The following is a 22,993-nucleotide window of genomic DNA, read 5'->3' as shown; positions in this document are numbered from 1 at the left end:
CCCAACCGCACATGTATCTCCATCGCACTGTGCATAGACTGATTTGCACAGCAGTCGTGCCGGCCGAAGTGGCCGTGCGGTTAAAGGCGCTGCAGTCTGGAACCGCAAGACCGCTACGGTCGCAGGTTCGAATCCTGCTTCGGGCATGGATGTTTGTGATGTCCTTAGGTTAGTTAGGTTTAACTAGTTCTAAGTTCTAGGGGACTAATGACTTCAGCAGTTGAGTCCCATAGTGCTCAGAGCCATTTTTGAACCACAGCAGTCGTCGAAGAAACGTCATCTAAACAGCGCTCACACACTAGTTATAGCTTCTCTGGTAGCAAGAAGCTGTTTGATAGGATACCAACATGTCACCTGGAGAGAGCAGCATCTACCCGTACAGTATTAATACCACGAAGTGCATTATTTAGTAGCAACAACACATGCTACTTCTACTAACCGCAATAGTATCATCAAGTGTATAGTGTTGAACATTCTACGGTCGCAGTTTCGAATCCTGCCTCGGGCATGGATGTTTGTGATGTCCTTAGGTTAGTTAGGTTTAAGTAGTTCTAAGTTCTAGGGGACTGATGACCTCAGATGTTAAGTCCCATAGTGCTCAGAGCCACTTTTTGTTGAACGTTAAGATTTTATCACGAATCCACCTTCCTCGTGGTTCACACATATCTTTACAGCTACGACGATGCCCCATCTATGACACTGACATTGATGATGAAGCATAAATCATCTAAGTACAGCGATGAGTCCTGCTCTGAGCCCCGATGATCAGCGAAGGCGTGTCTGTAGATGTCGTGCACAGCAGTTGCATACCAGCCTGAACGTGGCCCGTCATACGGCCCAGCATCCAGGAGTGACCGTCTGGAGTGCCATTTCATTTCATAGCAGGATCCCTTTGGTTGTCATCCGCAGCACCCTTATAGTGCGGCGGTACGTCGACGATATTCGAAGCCACCTAGGCTTACATTTCTGCTAGATAATGCCTACTCACACACGCCGAGAGTTTCTGCTGCTTGTACTTGTGTTTGTCAAACTCCAACTTATTAGCAAGGTCGCCCGATCTCTCCCCAGTGGAGAACGCTTGGAGCATTATGAGCGGGTTCCTGCATCCAACTCGGGAATTTGGCTATCTAATGCGTCAACAACATAGAATTTAGCACGGGAGGAGGACTTCCCACAACTGTATCAACCAACGCTAAGCAACTGTTTGAATAAGGGACGAAGGTGGACCAACTCGTTACTGATTTCAACTATTTTTGACGCTTGTTCTCTTGAACAAATCATTCAATGTTTCTGAAATTATAATCATTTTCTGGTCTGTGCATGTACATGACGCCTACCGATTTCTGTCCCATTCAGATAATTCTTCCGTGGTACGTCGTTTTTCCTTTTTTGTCTCAGTGTATTATACAGATGGGGTAATCGATAGACGGGGGCTGTAACGAGTAGATATAAGAGGAGTGACACCACATATATTTATAATAGAGATATAATTGTGCATTGTGTAGAGACATGGCGACAAGACGAAACTGGCATACTCACACCAGCTCTGTGTACGTGTGGGGAACCGGTAATGTTATTTTATTTTAAATGCTGTGGAATTCTCAATCTCAGTACATGTGAGTTGCAAATCATATGTATTAGGAATAGTAATAATATTTCAATTCATTGTAAAGTGGTACGAATCCAGAATCGAAAAAAGCGAAACACACTGACTGCGTTTGACGCTACTACAGATGAAATAAGGAGGAGTTTGTTGTAGAGCATAAAAAGGGGCTCTGTGGATAACATGGATAACATAATTTTTATCTACACGAACTAGATTAGATCCTAATACTATTGATTGGCGTTTCTCTAATTTTTAAACAAATTTATCGTAGAGTTAACCAATTTTTATTGTTCTCTAAAGCGGTATCAGTCGTGGGAAGTTTACTGCTTTCGATACATATATCATTGACGGTTTCAGAGAAGAGTGAATCCACGTTGGCGATGGACAGATACTGCTTCATATCTCATCGCCAGATCCTTTGTGGTAGATTAGTCTGAGCTGAATTTCCAGGGCCACCTGATTGTTCTATTTGCCATCCAGCGACCTGTTGTCTCGATCCTCTGTGTAACATTTTGCAGTCATACGTTGTTATTTAAATAAACAATTACTCTCTTGCTATAAAGTGACCTGGGTCTCTTTTAAGGGAATTTCCTCCATTAATATGCACTCTGGGTAACGTCACGAATACTGAAAAAAATCACATCCACCCTTTCGCTGGCCCTGGATAGTCCACGTCACAGTGTATATATGAAGTAGTGTAATTACAGCGATATTTAAAGGGTAATACTGGAAGGTTTGTCATCTTGAGCTTTCACCCAGTTGCTTTATATCATCTAATACACTGTGTTTTACATGTGGGGGCCTAAAGCAAAATATTATCTATCTGTCTACAATTCTAATTATTTAATGTGGAAATCTATTACAGAAACTCTTGCTGTTGGTGTATGCCCGTATAAACAAAATTTATCCTGAGCCATTTAGTACTACTATAAAGGGTGAATAAGCGCTGAACTGAGGACCTAAGCCTAGATTATTGTTTTATTATATCAAAATACATGTATTATTTCTACTTGAAACAATATCAAAATCATATATATTTTACGACGACCCTCCAGGATAGGGTGGCATTATTACTTTCTTCCCTATAGTTGTCCTGCTTGGGAGCAATTTCTCGCATTTTTTTTTTGTAGACATCAGGTTTGATACTTTGGGAAATATGCACTGCTAAGTACCAGATTTAGAAGGTCACGTGACTGGAAGTTTTATTGTCATGACCTATAACCGATGTCACTTTTCACTAATAGAGTGAATAATCATCATTAATAAAAAGCATTTGCTGTTAGTGGTCATACTCCCATGCTAAGACGCATTACAGAGTTTGTCCTACACTTTTACGAATACTAATGCATACTGATTTTCGGTCGAAACCGACAAATCCAGAGAATTATAATACATACTGTTGACTTGTCTAGCTGTGCATACATTCCATGTAATCAGGTCGGATAATTAGTTATAAAGCTATGCTCACTATGTTTAGTGTTTTATTTATTTAACCTGGAAAACCGATTACATGAGCTACCAAACAAAGCGATGCTGCAGTTCTACTGTGGCCTATATCTAGGCTGGACAATTGTATATACGTCATAAGCAAACCAGTTAGGAATATAATACCTTCCCAAAGGTTTCTTTTTCTATTCTATTTTGGCAGTGTTAAGAATATGTAGAATTTTTGTAACAGTAAATATGTGGATGCAGAGGACAATTATACATCTCGAGAGCGTCAGATTGTCTTGTTGGTAGAGATATAGAGCAAATTATATCTTCCTGATATGTAAAGGAGGAAATGTGGGTCGTGCAGTATTAGACCATTACCTATTACAAGTTTCGTATATGCAGCCTTATGATCGTTCTACAGCTTTTCCACTGGGGAAATAATACTAGCCTGATCATGACATTTTTAACAGACAACGCAATCACAGGGGTGTTATAAATTTAACGTATACAGGGTGTTACAAAAAGGTACGACCAAACTTTCAGGAAACATTCCTCACACACAAAAAAAGAAAATATGTTATGTGGACATGTGTCCGGAAACGATTACTTTCCATATTAGAGCTCATTATATTACTTCTCTTCAAATCACATTAATTATGGAATGGAAACACACAGCAACAGAATGTACCAGCGTGACTTCAAACACTTTGTTACAGGAAATGTTCAAAATGTCCTCCGTTAGCGAGGATACATGCATCCACCCTTCGTCGCATGGAATCCCTGATGCGCTGACGCAGCCCTGGAGAATGGCGTATTGTATCACAGCCGTCCACAATACGAGCACGAACAGTCTCTACATTTGGTACTGGGGTTGCGTATACAAGAGCTTTCAAATGCCCCCATAAATTGAAGTCAGGAGGGTTGAGGTCAGGAGAGCGTGGAGGCCATGGGATTGGTCCGCCTCTACCAATCCATCGGTCACCGAATCTGTTGTTGAGAAGCGTACGAACACTTCGACTGAAATGTGCAGGAGGTCCATCGTGCATGAACCACATATTGTGTCGTACTTGTAAAGGCACATGTTCCAGCAGCACAGGTAGGGTATCCCGTATGAAATCATGATAACGTGCTCCATTGAGCGTAGGTGGAAGAATATGGGGCCCAATCAAGACATTCCAACAATGCCTGCCCAAACGTTCACAGAAAATCTGTGTTGATGACGTGATTGCACAATTGCGTGCGGATTCTCGTCAGCCCACACATGTTGATTGTGAAAATTTACAATTTGATCACGTTGGAATGAAGCCTCAACCGTAAAGAGAACATTTGCACTGAAATGAGGATTGACACATTATTGAACCATTCGCAGAAGTGTACCCCTGGAGACCAATCAGCTGCTGATAGTGCCTACACACGCTGTACATGGTACGGAAACAACTGGTTCTCCCGTAGCGCTCTCCATACAGTGGCGTGGTCAACTTTACCTTGTACAGCAGCAACTTCTCTGATGCTGACATTAGGGTTATCGTCAACTGCACGAAGAATTGCCTCGTCCATTGCAGGTGTCCTCGTCGTTCTAGGTCTTCCCATGTCGCGAGTCATAGGCTCGAATGTTCCGTGCTCCCTAAGACGCCGATCAATTGCTTCGAACGTCTTCCTGTCGGGACACCTTCGTTCTGGAAATCTGTCTCGATACAAACGTAGCGCGCCACGGCTATTGCTCCGTGCTAATCCATACATCAAATGGGCATCTGCCAACTCCGCGTTTGTAAACATTGCACTGACTACAAAACCACGTTCGTGATGAACACTAACCTGTTGATGCTACGTACTGATGTGTTTGATGCTAGTACTGTAGAGCAATGAGTCGCATGTCAACACAAGCACCGAAGTCAACATTACCTTCCTTCAATTGGGCCAACTGGCGGTGAATCGAGGAAGTACAGTACATACTGACGAAACTAAAATGAGCTCTAACATGGAAATTAAGCGTTTCCGGACACGATTCCACAAGACATCTCTTCTTTATTTGTGTGTGAGGAATGTTTCCTGAAAGTATGTCTGTCTATCTGGCTGCGGCATCGTTGCTCCCAAACAAAAAGTCCGATTTTAAGGCAGTTTTTTTAAGTTAAAGGATAGTTTAATTGTGATGGTTCTTAGCCACATTCCATGAAAGTCTGTTCCGCCGTTTAAATTTCATCAGCTAAGCTAAGCAAAACTGTTTTCCGCCATTGCGCTCTTTTTATATGCGCTACGTAATACAGAAGACTACATCAACTTACGTTGTACCAGACTGTAGCGCTCAAAAATATCTAAATCTTGGGGAACATGTGTCTACCTTTTACGGTTGACCAAAAATGATGATTTTTGTCTTTTGAAGCCTGTTCCAGAACCTACAAAGCAGAAAAAGGAGACTGTGACTCAACTGTTAAAGATAAACATATGCTCTCGCAGGATTTTCTAAAGTTCTATTTGAGGTCTGTTATTCACTTTTAAATGAAACGGTTTTGCCCTAACTGCCTATTGCGAGAGAGCACAATGGCAGCCAACTTTCTTGCGACTTGAGTTGACTTATCCCCACTGCTTATTGCTTATGTTGCCTAAATTACTAAATATATACTAAAACACAGTCAATGAATATAGGTGTGGATTGAAAGAAGAAACGCGTAAGTCGTATAAATGAACAAAATATCAAAGAAAAGAAATATATCGTAATAGTAATTTCAGGTTGTCACTCAAAGCTGCACATGCGATATTGCATTGCCAAAATCTTCTAACTACAATAATATTTACGAAAACATATCTGTTGTCAGAATACTTAGATTTCAGGGAGGCAAGATCTCGTGTCGTAGTTTCGTGTTTCGTCCCGGAAACCAGCAGCTCACGAATAGATCTTTTAAATTTTTAATTTAAGTTTTATCATATATCTTCCTAGCTCCACCACAATGCCAGTACATAACATACTGCACGAAAGAACAACCAGAAAAACGACCACCCATCAACCACATCGTACCCCAACGGTCACAGATTTTATTTCAGAAAGTACAAAAAATAACATTTATAGCACATAGCTGATCGTAATGAAATCACCAATCAGCCGTGCGGGGTTGTCGTGCGGTCTAAGGCGCCTTTCCACGGTTCGCGCGGCCTTCCCGTCGGAGGTTCGAGTCTTCCCTTGGGCATGGGTGTGTGTGTTGTAAGTTAGATTAAGTAGTGTGTAAGCTGAGGGAACGATGACCTCAGCAGTTTGGTCCAATAGAACTTACCAGAAATTTCCGAATTTTTTTCCAAATCACTAATCCATTAATTAAAGAACAGAAATAACTGCAATAGTACATTTTACAACTTTAAATTCATTTCAACATCAATTCTTTTAATAGGTTAGTGAGAATATTTGCATTTGTTGTTTAGTCTGGTGATGGTGGTTAGTGGCTTCGCCGTTACTGGTTTCGTTTCTTGACTGGAGGCGAATAAATTTTGGCGAACTGTTCTCAGCTCTTGGCATCGTCAGCTCATGCACTAGAAAATAAAACAAATATTTGTCTTAGTTTCCGAAGCTGAGATTTCATACCAATGAGAGAAATTTGTGTCTGCTGCATCTCTGCACTAACTACCTAAAGGACGCCAACATTAGTGTAAAAACTTATTTAATTATAATTGGCATTTGAACAGATATATATTAGCATCTGAAATGAAATCTTGGCTCCACAGTAAGAACTCTGCTGATAATGAAATATTCTCAAACAAAAATATATTAAAGAGAGGAGAAAATGAAATTAATGTCATCCTTTAAGGAGGAAATCGCCGATGATTTCAGTTCGTTCACAGAAAAATTTCTTAACAGGCTAATCCTACGCTTACTACTATACAAACATACTTATGTGTACAATCAAATAATTATAATCCAATGAATGCAAGAGATACTTTCTATTCAACCGCTTCCTGAAAATTTGTTAACGACTCAGAGTAAAGGAAACAAAGAGCTAGAAAGACCTATGAAGTCAATCTTAAATATTATGCCAGGTCTATAGAAAATATGTCTCTCAGACTCTGCCTTTGTAATTGTAGTTTAGAAAACTGTCCGTTCAGTCCCAGCTGTAATGTTAATTTACTTACGATTTTTTCACCTTTTCAATTCATACTGAAATCATAGTCGTTCAAGTCATTCACCCATCAGTTGCCATCAATACCATATTTTCACCGTAGATACGCAACGTTTACAGTAAAATACCCCTGGGAACACGCCATCTCTGGTCCGGAATATCTTGAAAAAACTTTGATGTAGGCTGCAACTGTTTGCACCTTCATTAGAACTCTTCGTTTCAGAAATCACAGTCACTGGCAGCACAAGTCAGCCTTCCGGTACATCAGTTCACACTACGTTATTCATTATTACACCTTCCAATCAGACGATGTATTGTTCAGCAAGTCAAATCGTACAGTGCACGTGTTGACAGATATTTTACATCACTAGTACAAATCCGTTTATCAGCTTCCCGTTTAAAGAGTAAATCTGCCACGCAACCAAGTTAACTTGCGAGATAATGCGTTGACGCATTGAATTTTTAGCAGCACTTTCACAACCCAGTTCAACTGCAAGGTAATGCGTTACAGCACGGAATTTTAACAACAATTTACTTAGGTCCTCAGAAACAGTTCTCAAACCATGCGAGTGACAAGTAGAGCACACAATACTTAATCGTCTTTCCAGTACTCTACATACAAAGACAAAATGAAAATTGTTTTGTAATTACTATTACTACATAAACAACAATCGGGACACATTCATTCTCAATTAGATCACTACAAAATTCAGAGTCTATGCTACATTAGGTAATAAATGTTCTAAAATGCAATAGCGATTAATTCAGGTTCAGCAAAGCACCATATAGAAATGTCTATCAGATATGATTTCAGAGAGAAATAAAAAATACGATTGATAATTTCAGAGCCACATGACAGGTGAAAGCCAAATCATTAGGCCAAGTTTCTGTGACCCTTTCGTCAACCTTCCATAACAAACATCAAATCTCACTAACGCTACAGCCCTGGCTTCGCTTTACAAGTCTTTGTTGTACAACAACGTTTTGTTTTGATCTCCTTTTATGATGTGTCACTTGACTCTGTTGCTACACGGTACGTCGCCTCATGACTCGAAGCAGCATAAGCTAGGGTCCATTACTGTGCTATCAGAAGCACTCAAATCATACGTCATTCATCAATGAATCTTCAGATTAAACATAGATTCCAGGAACCATCTATACGACGTGATGGATATCAAAATTTCCACCGGATTCCCTTCTTTTAGCCCAGAAAAATCTAAATACTTATATCCTCCAGACTCTTCAAAATCATTAAAATAATGTAATATCCTTGTTTTGCCTCTTATTATATTGCATATTCTCATCCTTATCGATATCTTTTCACCTTCACACTACAGATATAGTATACTAGCAGTATTAGTCTGCAAGTTAAACATAAATTATCCCTTAATTTACCTTTTAAATATAAAGGACATCTAAAAAAAGTTAACTCACGAAGTACTACCCTTAAAACCAGTATCCGTCAAACAACACCATAGCCTGTGTACTACAACTGGCATAGTGTGACCCAACCATCTGTACTCTAACCTGTCATAAATTTTCATACTATGGTAATGCTTATTACTGTCTCCGCAATATGCCTACTTGAAAAAAATCTACGTCTACATATATACTCCACTAGCCACCAAGCGGTGTGTGACGGAGGGCATTATTTGCGTCAAAGTCATATTCCCCCCCCTCACCCTGTTCCACTCGCGGATCGCGCGAGGGAAAAACGACTGTCTGAACGTCTCAGTACGGACTCTCTAATTTCCCTTATCTTTGAATGGCGATCATTGCGAGATATGAAAGTTGGTGGTAATAATATGTGCTCTACATCCTCGGCGAAGATCGGGTTTTAGAATTTAGTGAGCAGCCCCTTCCATTTAGCGCGTCGTCTATCTGCAAGTGTGTCCTACTTCAAACTTTCTATCGCCCTCGCGATGGCTAAATGTACCAGTCACGAATCTTGCCGCTCTTCTTCGGACCTTCTCAATCTCTTGAATCAGACCCAACTGGTGAGGGTTCCATACAGACGAACAATACTCTAAGACTGGACGAACTAAAGTATTGTAAGAAATTTCCTTTGTGGGAGGACTGCATCGCATCAGGATTCTACCAATAAACCGCAACCTAGAGTTCGCCTTACCCGTTACTTGTGTAATCTGATAGTTCTATTTGAGATTATTTCGAATAGTCACACCCAGATACTTGACGGATGTTACCGCTTCCAAAGACTGAGCATTTATTTTTACTCGTACATTAATGGGGATTTTCGCTTTGTTATACGCAGTAGGTTACACTTACTAATATTGAGAAATAACTGCCAGTCATTACACCACGCATTTATTTTCTGTAAATCCTCATTGATTTGTTCACAACTTTCGTGTGATACAAATTTCCTGTAGACTACAGCATCATTAGCAAACAGACTAATGCCGCTGTGAATACCATCAAGCAGATCGTTTATGTAAATCGTAAAAAGCAGCGGACCTATTACGCTGCCCTGCACACCGGATGTTACGCTTGTCTCTGTTAAAGTCTCCTCATTCAGGACGACATACTGCTCTCTGTCTGTCAGAAAAGTCTCTATCCAACCGCACATATCATCGCATAGACCGTATAAGCGCGCGCTTTTTGGAGCAAGCGACAGTGAGGAACTGAGTCGAACGCCTTTCGAAAGTCGAGGAATATGGCATTAACCTGGGAGCCGGTATCTTGAGCCTATTGTATATCATCCACAAAGAGGGCCAGCTGTGTCTCGCATGACAGTTGTTTCCTAAAACCGTGCTGGTTTCTGCAGATGAGCTTCTCAGAGTCTAGAAATATAATTATGTGTGAACACAAAATATGTTCCATGATTCTACAACAAATCGATGTCAGTGAAATTGGCCGGTAATTATGTACATCCGATTTTCTACCCTTTTTATAGATTGCTATGACCTGGGCCTTCTTCCAGTCCCGTGGAACTTTCTGCTGTTCCAATGATCTCTGATAGATGATGGATAAGAATGGTGCCATATTTGTAGGTCCTCTACTGTAAACGAGTTTTTGAAATTCTTCCAATCCATATGTGGCATACAGCAAACCAGTGCTTAACAGTTTTGGTTAAAAACAGTCTTAGTTGCAATTTTAGTTTTTTATTTTCCAACGACGCGTTTCGCCTTATTTAGGTATCTTCAGGTTATCTTTTTTAGATGGACGCGAGAGGCACCAAGATCTGCATAACGCGTTCCCGTTTACAAGAGTGAGTTTTTGAAAGCTGGGTTTAGAATTTCGGCCTTCTGTTTATCATAAATACAGCTTTACATCCTCATACCTCTTATGTACTCTTCTTCAACAACTACTAAATTTCACTGTGATGGCAAACACATTTAGTCACAACCAATTCTCATCACAACTTACACAGTCTTGTCAAATGCTACTGCACGCAAACTAACTCAAGAGACAGGAGAAAAGCTGAAATCACACCCCCTCCCCACATAGCGCACAGAACTATAAAATAAAAAAGGACTGAATATAAGGAAAATGAACGAAATCCACAGCTACCACGAGAGTCTCATAGTAGCTCAGTATGTACCTCCGAAAGAGTGGTAGATCCTCTATGGGTTCTAGCTACCTCTTTGTGTATGAGGCTTGAGGCCTATTATGTTTCTGAGCCCAAGTTCTTTCCACGATTTGGGATATGTCAACCTACAGCAGCCATTGACTTGCGATTTATTTACTACCTCAAATGGACCGCGATAAATCACGCAAGATTTCTTTATTTTAACCTTCGTTCGCTTGAATGTCTCTTTGATATTTATCGAAAGAACATCTTCTACTTCAAAGCTGATAGGCTTGATCTTTCCAGTATGTCTCCTTCAGCTTCTTCTTTCCTCCTTTCCTGAGCTAACAACTTTTGTTCCAAGGTCTGTTCCCTAATCAACAGAAACTTTACTTCCTCTATAAAACCATCACTTGGTTTTTTCAATTAATGTAAGTTCACTTGGCGCTACTTCTGTGGATTTGTGCCAGAAGTTATTAATCATTTTCTTAAAGACAGGATATAGCAAGCCCTAGCTGAATGCTTCATGGAACAGTTTGTATTCCATGCCTGTTTAAATACTTCTTCATTCATTTACACCTTTACGTTGCAGAATGCACACATAAATCCGAACACGTTTTTGTTATGTCTTTCAGGGCTCACCTAATATGTTATAGCAACAATATGTGCCCCTTTATAGTACAACAATGCAGTTGGACTTCCTAACGTCGGAAAATAGCATATCCACGACCTCGTGTAGAAGCTTTACAACTCAGATGGCTCTTAATAAACGATATCTTCTCCTTTTCATTAGAGCAACTGGGTGAAACAGCTGTAAAGTCCTTCAAAAAATCAACGGGATGAAATGATTCCACTGGATCAAACTTTCAAAAATTGTTGCATTCAGCTAGAAAATTTTCGACTACCACACACTTACCAGTACATGACCCTGACTACAATACACTGATACACTGCTCTATTCTTCGCTTAACTTCTTTCAGCTCTCCAGTATATTTGGCTTCTATACCGTCATTGCCTCCAGTACATGGAGCCAGCACCTAAATTAACCGGTCTTCTAGCGATGATTTAACGTCAGTCCCCCATTCTTCTGACTTTTTGTGACTGCTAGTACAGTCATCGCCAACCGTCCTAATCTGTTCCTTGAGACGAATTTCCACCGCTTGGATATAACGCTATAGTCATTTTCCTGCTTCTCTGTTTTCTGGTCTAGCTTGCAGCCTCAAGAATTAACAATTTTTCTAAGTTCATCTGTCACCGAAGATATTTTATAATCAATGTCACTCTTAACATCTGTAAACTTCATGTCTGAGTGTTTCTTAATGCTGGAAAACATCTGATGTAAGTCTTTCTTAAAGCTAGCAAATTTTAGTCTGAGTCTTGCTTAAGGTAAGACAGGTCTCGCTTAAAGTAGTCTGAATCACGCTTGGCGATAGCAAACATTTGGTTCACAGTTAACAAGGCTGCTTGAAACCTTATGTTCTTATTAGACGAACTCACGTTGCCCACATCTGTCTTTGTCTCTCCTGTTTTAATTGTCAGCTTAACACTACTCTCTAATGCAGAGGCCAGCTCCGTTTCAGAATTACAGACTAGTGCATTCTGGGGCTGCTCTGCAGTGTTCAATAACAATTGGGGTTGCCTCTGAAATTATTGCTTTATCGGAGCACCACTTAAATATTTTGACAATTCAGTGTGTTCCTTTACCAGGATACTGATTAGCTAGCTGTATTTCAAGGAGTTCCTTTCCGGGGTGGGGGAGTGGCTATGTATGTAAGAAACAGTATTCCATATGAGTCCAAAGACGTATCACGGCACTGCACTGAACGCATATTTGAATGTTGTGCAGGGGCAACTGAATTTAGTGAAACTAAACTTGTATTTGTTGTCGTTTATAGGTCTCCTAACTCTGACTTCAGAGCATTTCTATTCAAGGTAGAGATGGTTCTTGATTCCCTTTATAGGAAGTACCAGAAATTTTTCATTACTAGATGGGCACTCTGTTATTAAAAGGGTGAATGGCCTTTCAGACCATGATGCACAAATTTTAACACTAAAAGGCTTTTGTACTCTAACAAATGTCATATATAATTACAAACTATGTAGGAAAGTTAATCCAACAGCAATAGCGTGTTTTTTAAACCTTGTCAAGGAACACGAGTGCCGGTAACACAGATGATAAATATAATGCTTTTCTTAACACATTTCTCACGCTCTTTCAGAGTTGCTTTGCATTAGAACGTTCTAAACGGGCTACTAGCAGAAAAAGGCAGCACAGGTGGCTGACTGGTGGGATAAGGATATCATGTAGAACAAAGCGGGAATTATATTAAAATGTTAGAGGTTGTCACAATCAAGCTACAGCAGCCCATTACAAACAGTACTGTAAAGTGCTTGAAAATGTTGTTAGGAAGGCACAGAATATGTGGTACGCAAATAGAATAGCTAATTCACAGGATAAAATTAACACCATATGGTCAACTGTGAAGGAAGTGTCTGGTCATCAGCACAAGATTGACGATATAAAGTCAGTTCATAGTAAAAATATTTCTGTTACTGATAAATCAGATATATGTACAATATTTAACAATCATTTTCTGAGCATAGCTGGTGAATTAAATAAAAATTTAGTTTCTACAGGGAATCATATAACTCTCTTGACAAATGCCTTTGCGAGATTGATGTCCGAAATACTCGTCCGTGATACAGACAAGGGTGAGAGTGAGTCAATAATTAAAGCACTGAAGACTAAGGAATCTCATGGATATGATGGAATGCCTAGCACAATATTGAAGTACTGTGCTGCACATGTCAGCCCTGTATTTAGCCATATTTGTAACTTTTCGTTTAGGAATGGTCAGTTTCCTGGACGATTAAAATACTCAGTAGTAAAGCCACTTTATAAAAAGGGAGAAATGGATAATGAAGACAATTTTAGACCTATTTCTATGCCATTAGTGTTTGCTAAAGTTATTGAAAAGGCTGTGTATGTAAGGATAATGGATCATTTTCTATCATACGGTTTGCTATCAAATGTACAATTCGGCTTCAGAAGTCGTTTAACAACTGAAAATACTATATTCTCTTTTCTATGTGAGGTTCTGGAGGGGTTAAACAAAAGGTTTAGAACGATAGGCATATTTTTTGATTTAACTAAGGCATTTGTTGTGTTGATCACAAAATGTTGCTCCAGAAGTTGGACCATTACGGAATTCGAGGAGTAGTTCACAATTGTTTCACCTCTTACTTTAGCAATAGACAGCAAAAGGTCATTATTCACAGTGATGAGAACGACTGAGTTGTGGGGTGTGAGTGGGGTACAGTCAAGTGGGGGGATCAGAGTTGGGGCCACTCCTGTTCATTATTTATATAAATGATATGCCCTCTAGTATTACGATAACTCTAAAATATCTCTGTTTGATGATGACACTAGCTTGGTAGTAAATGATGTTGTGTGCAACATTGGCACTGTTTCAAATAGTGCAGTTCGTGACATAAGTTCATGACTTGTAGAAAATAGCATTCCGTCTTCAGGCCACGAGTGACCTACCGGGACCATCCGACCGCCGTGTCATCCTCAGGGGAGGATGCGGATAGGAGTGGTGTGGGGTCAGCATACCGCTCTCCCGGTCGTTATGATGGTATTCTTGACCGAAGCCGCTACTATTCGGTCGAGTAGCTCCTCGACTATCGCTAAATGAGAGTAAGACTCAGTTTTTACAGTTTCTAACACGCAGTTCAACAAAACCTGACGTTTTAATTTCACTGAATGGGCATATGATTAGTGAAACTGAACAGTTCAAATTTCTGGATGTTCAGATAGATAGTAAACTGTCGTGGAAAGCCAACGTTCAGGATCTTGTTCAAAGACTTAATGCTGCCATTTTTACTATTCGAACGTTATCAGAAGTGAGTGATGCTTCGACACGAAAATGAGTCTACTTTGCTTATTTTCATTCGATTGTGTCGTATGGTATTATATTTTGGAGTAACTCTTCCCATTTTCAAAGGATATTTTTGGCTCAGAAACGGGCAAAATATCGTGTAAGTTCTCCAACCTCTTGTTGCCCCTGTTCACGAATCTGGGTATTTTGACATTGGCCTCTCAATATATATATATATTCCTTACTGCCATTTCTTGTTAACAATATGAGCTTATTCCCAAGAACAAGCAGCTTTCACTCAGTTAATAGTTGGCAGAATCGAAAGTGCATTTGAATCGGACTTCCTTGATTCAGTGCAGAAAGGTGTGCAGTATACTGCTGCATCCATTTTCAATAAGCTACAACTAGAATTCAAAAATCTTAGCAGTAATACACACGCTTTCAAATCGAAACTGAAGAGTTTCCTCATGGTGACACCCATTCTGTCGAGGAGTTCCTTGAAAAAGTAAGCTGATTCTTGGTGTAATGTTGACTGCGTTTACTTAAACTTATGTCTTGAATTTTTTCAGGTTCATACACATTTTGTTTTTATCTGTTATTACTTTTGCGTTGTAATTTCATGTACTGACACGTTCCATAAACTTGGAGATTTGCTCCTCAATTTGGTCCTACAGGATTTGAATGTGTAAATAAAATAAATAATAAATAAATATCTTCACTTTCAAATTCGGCTGGCGCCAGTCTTTCTACATACGCAATACCTATAGTTTCAAAAGTATATAAAAAGTTTTTATTGTTTTCCTTAGTCCTTATTTGACAGCTCGTTGTTACTCAATCCTTCCCCGACCCAGAATCTATTGTCGTTATTTTGTATCTTTCACGCCGTGCAGTGTCATATTACCTACAGCTGTTGATCACAGCGCTCTGCTTTTATTGCTTGACTGCTAGTCCCGAAAAATGGCGCTACGTTTTCCTGAAACTCTAGCACTGAAGCGCATTATTACACATTCTTTTTTGTTCTTTCAGACAAGTCGATAATTTACCTCTATTGATGTTGGTGTAATACCCCATTCGTGGTCACGCGGAAGTCGAAATTAGCAAAATTACAACTGCCAAGTCATTAATCGCAATCGGCTGGCGGGGTGAATAATTGCTTACTAACAGCTCGTTATCTTTCATGTTACTAGATATCTTTCACATATCCACCGATCATTAACATAGGCTAATATTCCATTTACATAACTCTGCGTTCTCATACTTCTTCTTTGTTCCAACACAGTGCTCGTCCATAACATTAGAACACCAAAGAACAAATAAAAAAAAGACCAGAGATTAATGTAGGAGACAGTGTTGTACTTGAAGGACAGTGTACACTGGAACACATGACATTTCCTGGTCGGTGTTTCAAACCAGGGCCTAATTTTAGAATCACAGGAAGTAATCGCTATAATTGTTAATTCATTTATCCCTATTTGAGACAAGACGACCAGTTCCTCCATAAAACGTGTTTGCGGTTGCATACGAAACCATGATTGTAACCAGGAGCGCACCTCCTCGTCCGAAGCAAATTGACAGCTACGAATGTCTTTCCCTCAGGACTCCAAAAATTTGGAAATCGCTTGGGGAAAATCGGGACTTAGCGGAGGGTGTGTAAGGGATTTCGAGCGGAACTTCTGCAGTATACTCGAAACACTATGAGAGTGGGCCACAGCACCATCACGAGGAAGCTGCAGCGGACATCAGCCAGTACAGTCCAACTTTTTGTACCGTGGAGTGACAGATGGAAGAAGTTGGATGTTGACCCATATTCGTGACCTGAGCTCGACATCCGACTATGTTGACTTAAAAGGGGATGTCTCGACATCCGACTATGTTGACTTAAAAGGGGATGTGTTTCTTGAAGTCTATGCGGACACTTCTCACGCCACTATTGACTTTATTACTCTAGGCACGGGATCATTATTCAATTCTCACGGGTAGGACAACACCGTAGTGAATTACGGCACGAGCAGACAATTCATTCGGGCATTCAGGTGGGACATTAAATACCCTAGTTATTGAATACCATAACCAGATGCCACAGTTTGAATATTGCTCACAACACAGTCAATGTGGATGAATTTACGTACACCTCTGTATTTTTCTACAACTGCGCACAAATGTCATTTGTTACCAACCTGAGAAATAGGTAGCACTGTATAAAGTACAACTGGCATGTGTCTACTATTGCTTCCAGCAATTTCAAATATTCGAATAACCATTTGAAAATCTCAAATGCTAACGGGTACAAGGCATTGTGGTCAAAAACGCGCTGAGCAGTTTTCGCTCTAGTGAATGTCGTCATTCTTACTCACAGTGTATTGTAGCCTCCCTTCGACAAGCACTGCCCAGCGATGTAAAAAAGCCAAGAACGGACTGGCTGCTCCGCTCGATATGCACTCGTCGAGAATTACAGTATGTCAGCTATCCACCCATGCCACTCGGACCTACCCAAACTTTCTGATATCACACTGTCTATACCAGGGCCGGAAGGATGTGTGGGCCAAGGCTTGGCCAGCCTTTACTTTGCTCGCTCATTATCGGATGTACCCGGAACACCACGAAGCTTCATTGAGTATTTTGATGTGGTATTTTTTCGTCAGCACAGTTCTCTTCAATTCGTCAGAATCGTGGCGTCAGCGCTATTTACCAACCGGTATTTGCTCGTTGGCTTGAAGGACGTTCACAAGCCCAGTGCCTGTTTGTATAAAAGGAGGCAGCCCAGCGATCTATCGTCACAAGCCTGTAAAGGAATGACAGATGATAGGAATGAGAACTCTCGACTAAACTGTCGCATAACCGACAGGTATTGCGAATTTTCTATGAAACGACATTACAGTACCATGCACAAGGAATTTAAAGACTTACTTAGTAATGAAAAAGCACAAAATTACAAAAGTCGACAGACGGGGTTTATTGTTCTGTGCATCAACAAGCCCTTTGTGCCAAATTTGCAGGCATGGAGAACGTGACAAAATTGATAGTACGAATAGCGAAATTTCTGAAACCATACACTTTAGTCCACTGTTAGGTGCTACAATTTTCGATCTAACTGAATGTAGAGTATGGAGACTACACATTACTGCAAAATACGTTAGTTAATTCAAGCGGCATGCCTAGAAAGATTTTTCCAATTAAAACTCGCTATTGTTGAATTTTTTAAGGCACCAGGAGCGCAGGAACGAAAATTATAACATCGGGAATGGACTGCGGGCCTCTCATTATAAGGACACTTGATTCTACACATTCCTCACTGACAAACTGCAAAGTGAGAACCAACGTTTCTCTCATTTGATGGGGATGCATTTGAAAAGAAGGGAACACACTCTGACAAACACAGTCAAGTTCCCTGAGATCACTAGCGTTAAAGAAAACGTGGCGTTTTTTAAGAATTCATCGTGGCCTTGAAAGAATTGATTCCTAAAACTTTTGGAGGCTCTGCCAATCCTAAACCTGTTTTAGAGACTGTTTGCAGTTTCAGTTGAAACCACCCGTATACGTATACAGGGGCAACTTACTGATCTGCAAGGTGATTCCCATTTCAAAGACACGTACCTTTAACATAAAAGCTGTGCAGGGCGTCTACATTGCTTTCCTCAGGTAGAGTCTCTACGTCTCCGTATAAGGTTGCAAAAGTGCTGCAATATTTCGATCAACGTATGTATTGTAAAGACCTTTTTTCGATTACGAAATTAAATAAATCACAATTACGAAGTAACCTGAGTGCGAAAATCTGTGAAACTTTATGCGTCTGGCCGTACATCGACAGTTTGTACCAGATAAAAATTATATTGTTTATTCAACAAGCCACAAATAATCAAAGATCAGTGAATATTTGTTTTGCTTTAGATCTATGTTGTTGATAAATGTGGAATATAAAACCATGTCGTATGCAATGCGACTGCAGCCACATTTACACTGAAGCACCAAAAAAACTGGTTTAGGCATGCGTATTCAAATACAGAGATATATAAACAGGCAGAATACGGCGCTGCGGTCGGAAAAGCCTATATAAGACAATAAGTGTCTGGCACAGTTAATAGATCGGTTACTTCTGCTACAATGGCAGATTATCAAGATTAAAGTGAGTTTGAACGTGGAGTTATAGTCGGCGTACGAGCGATGGGACACAGTACCTCCGAGGTAGCGATGAAGTGGGGATTTTCCCGTACGACCATTTCACGAGTGTAGCGTGAATATCAGGAATCCGGTAAAACATGAAATCTCAAACATCGCTGAGGCCGGAAAAGGATCCTGCAAGAACGAGACCAACGACGATTGAAAAGAATCGTTCAACGTGACAGAAGTGAAAACCTTTCGTAAATTGCTGTAGGTTTCAATGCTGGGTCATCAACAAGTGTCAGTGTATGAACATTTCAACGAAATATCATCGATATGGGCTTTCGGAGCCAATGGCCCAGTCGTGTACCCTCGATAACTGCACGACACAAAGCTTTCTGCCTCGTCTGTGCCTGTCAATACCGACATTGGACTGTTGATGAGTGGAAATATGTTGCCTGATCGGACGAGTCTCGTTTCAAATTGTATCGAGAGGATGAACGTGTAAGGGTATGGAAACAACCTCAGGAATCCATGGACCCTGCATCTCAGCAGGGGAGTGTTCAAGCAGGCGGAGCTCTGTAATGGTGTGGGGCGTGTGCAGTTGGAGTTATATGGGACCACTGATACGTCTAGACACGACTCTGACAGGTGACACATTGCGGCGGGGAGGGTTATGGATTGTGGCGTAAATGTTTGATTACTGTCTCTCGTCGTACTGTGCACTACCAGAGTTCCACCTACCTCAGTACGACGTCTGATCACCAGCCCGTTTCTCTGCTTACGTAGATACTGTTCAGACGGCGTTAAAAGCAGCGTTGAAGAAAAACACCGTCAATACTTACGTTTGCAAAGGCCACGTAAACTCTGGCAGCAACTATCCTGTAATATCTTGTAACAATTTTCAGGTGGAGGGCGGTTGCTTCATCTCTTTAGAAAAATGTCAAAATTCTGCAACAAGTTATTTTATTTCTTTAGGTTCAAAATAAAACTTGCCGTCAGCCCGTATTTAATTAACGAATAACATCACTGTCCTCAGCTCACAGTTCAGACAACCCAATACACACACAAGGCAGCCAGGAATGTATTTAAGTGCAACCCGAATTATCACGCGATTTACAGCCGTTACTCTGCTACAATATACGAGGTTCACATTTGGTCCTTTTTCAGTGGATATCTAATAAAGAAATTGTTCGCCAAATATTCCATCATAGACGAATATGAAACATGCCACGCGGAATTTTACAAAGGCCGAAAATTCACACGCGGTTCTCTGTCCAACAAAACAATCCAGAAACTTCCAAACTTCACAAAACTGTCCGCAAATGCAACTGTTATTATGGCCACACAATCTGGGCGCAAGAAGCCAATTATTTATTCATTTTACACATAATACAGACGGAAGCGTTCAACATGACCTGCACATCCGATAGCTGACTAGCGACTGAATAATGTCGTTCCTTCCAGAGCCTATAACTACTTCCAATGCGTGGGAAATGCTTAACACTGATTGGTTGTTCAAAATTACCAGCGAATCAAAACAATCCTTCGAGATTATATTGGCGCTAAAACTGTCCTACGCCAGTCATTATTCACAGATGCATTTATGTCACTTCATCATGTAAATATTAATAAAATGTTTAACAAATCGAACGAAAAGAAAACTAATCTTGAAATAACTTTGGAAAACTATTACTCTACAAACGACTATTCTGGCTGCCTTCTTACAAAAGAATGCACCCTTGGACATACGTCATTAGCAAGATGAGGAAAACACAGCTTTCCCATGACAGTTACGTAATGCTGTACATCATATAATATTGAATCTTTACGTATGTCCCACATACACACTCTCACTAATTCTCACTTACTCACACAAGAGCATATTAACTAAATAATAATATTTTCTGAATTTTATATTATGAAAAATGAAAAGTAGTTAACGTTATTTAATTACAAAAATCTAAATAAATTGTACTGCCATTTTTTGAACTTCAGTAATGATTCCAAATGATACGAAAAGACAAACTGTTATGAATTCTAACTGACTTACAAGTGTTGGTTTGGGGTGTTTTAGGTAATTTTCCCTAACTCTGAAAGTATGCCAGTTAAAAAGCTGAGATTTTTACACAATCTTCTTTGTAATAACAAAGGGCAGTATATTGACTTTTAACTAAATTGAATAATATTTAATATAGTTTATTTAGATTCTTAGGGGCTTGAATACTCTGTCGCTCGAGATGACACAGGTACCGTTTCCCACGGCTAGGATAGCGACAGGTGCGAATGAGTCACGCTAAGATACAAGCAGCTGTTTCTATCACCGCCAACGGCTCCAAAGCTACGAACCTTACTGCAAAGTCGTATAATAGATGCTACTGCGTATTGACTCGCGACGTTACAACGTACGAAAGAATTCTGTCTGATCACCTGCATCCATTCATGTCCACTCTGTATTCCGGCGGAGTTGGACGATTCCAGCAGGACAATGCGACACCCAACACGTCCAGAATTGCTACAGAGTGGTTCCAGGAACACTCTTCTGAGTTTAAACCCCTCCGCTGGCCATCAAACTCCCCAGACGCGATCGTTATTGAGCATATCTGGGATGCCTTGCAACGTGCTGTTCAGAAGAGATCTCCAGCCCCTCGTACTCTTACGGATTTATGGACAGCTCTGCAGGATTAATGGTGTCAGTTCCCTCCAGCACCACATCGGACATTAGTCGAGTCCATGCCACGTCGTGTTACGGCACATATGCGTGCTCGCAGGGGCCCTACGCAGTATTAGGCAGTTTTACCAGTGTCTTTGGCTCGTCACTGTAAAAACGGTGCGTTTGCAGTTTACCCTTCTTTCCCCTACTTGCGCTTAGCCTATCATGGCTGTGTAGGAAATTTGCAGCTTCCTGAGTGCTATGGCAGTGGTACCAAGTTACGGCTTGGAGCTGAATTCTTGGCCATCCCTGATCAACATCTTCATAACGTAATCTACAAGGGGGATCGAGACCACTGTTTTCATCGTCCTGTGCACGTATAGGTTTGTAACACTTAATGCACGTCTGAAAGAACAGGCAATATTGACACTCCACAGTTCTATGAAATACTTCGAAACTAAGTGGCTGAATGCGAATTTCTTGGCATCAGCTCCATTAGGTATGGATGAGAAATTAGCTCCAGGCTGGAAGTCGAACCCAGGTTTCTCGCTAACCTCCAAGCGGTCGCCTTAATCACTTCCCTTGCTTTTCTACCAATCGATCCCTTCTTCTAGTTAAGTTGTGCCACAAACTTCTTTTCTGCCAGGTTTGGAGACAAATTTTCGTTGTGGAAACTGTTATAGGCGTCTCGCATTGAACTCCGCGCTAAATTTCGAGCTTCTGTAAAGGATCGCCAATCTTGTGGATTTTGCATCTGTTTAAATTTGGCATGTTTATTTCGTTGTTTCTGCAACAGTGTTCTAACTCGTTTTGTGTACCGAGGAGGATCAGCTCCGTCATTTGTTAGTTTATTTGGTATAAACTTCTCAATTGCTGCCGATACTATTTCTTTGAATTTAAGTCACATCTGGTCTAGACTTATATTATTAATTTGGAATGAGTGGAGATTGTCTCTCAGGAAGGCGTCAAGTGAATTTTTATCTGCTTTTTTGAGTAGGTATATTTTTCGAGGATTTCGGGATTACAATATTCAATCTCGCTACGGCAACCCTGTGTTCACTAATCCCTATATCGGTTTTGATGCTGGTTATTAACACAGGATTATTTGTTGCTAAGAGATCAAGTGTGTTTTCACAACCGTTTACTATTCGCGTGGGCTCATGAACTAACTGCTCGAAATAATTTTCAGAGAATGTGTTTAGCACAATTTCGGATGATATTTTATGCGTACCTCTGGAATTAAACATGTATTTTCGCCAACTACTATCGTATGAGTCGCGTACATGTTTGAAATCAAACTCAAGTTTACTTTGTACCTTTAGCAACTGTATCGTCTCAACTGGAATGTCGATAAAAAAAAAGGATCCAATTATTGTTTTATTCCGGTTGCCCACAATGACCTCTGCCCATATTAACTCACAGGAAGTATATATTTCAATTTCGCGACAAGTTATACTACTTCTAACAGGAACAAAGACGCCACCGCCAACCGTGTTTAGCCTATCTTTTCGGAACACCGTTAGGTTCTTCGAAAAAATTTCGGCTGAGGGTACATCCGGCTTTAGCCAGCTTTCAGTGTCTATAACAATTTGAGCATCAGTTCTTTCTACACTAATGGCCATTAAAATTGCTGCACCACGAAGATGACGTGCTACAGACGCGAAATTTAATCGGCAGGAAGAAGCTACTGTG

This window comes from Schistocerca cancellata, chromosome 4, assembly GCF_023864275.1.
Source record: "Schistocerca cancellata isolate TAMUIC-IGC-003103 chromosome 4, iqSchCanc2.1, whole genome shotgun sequence".
NCBI lineage: Eukaryota > Metazoa > Arthropoda > Insecta > Orthoptera > Acrididae > Schistocerca > Schistocerca cancellata.
Note: the sequence above shows the minus strand (reverse complement) of the source record.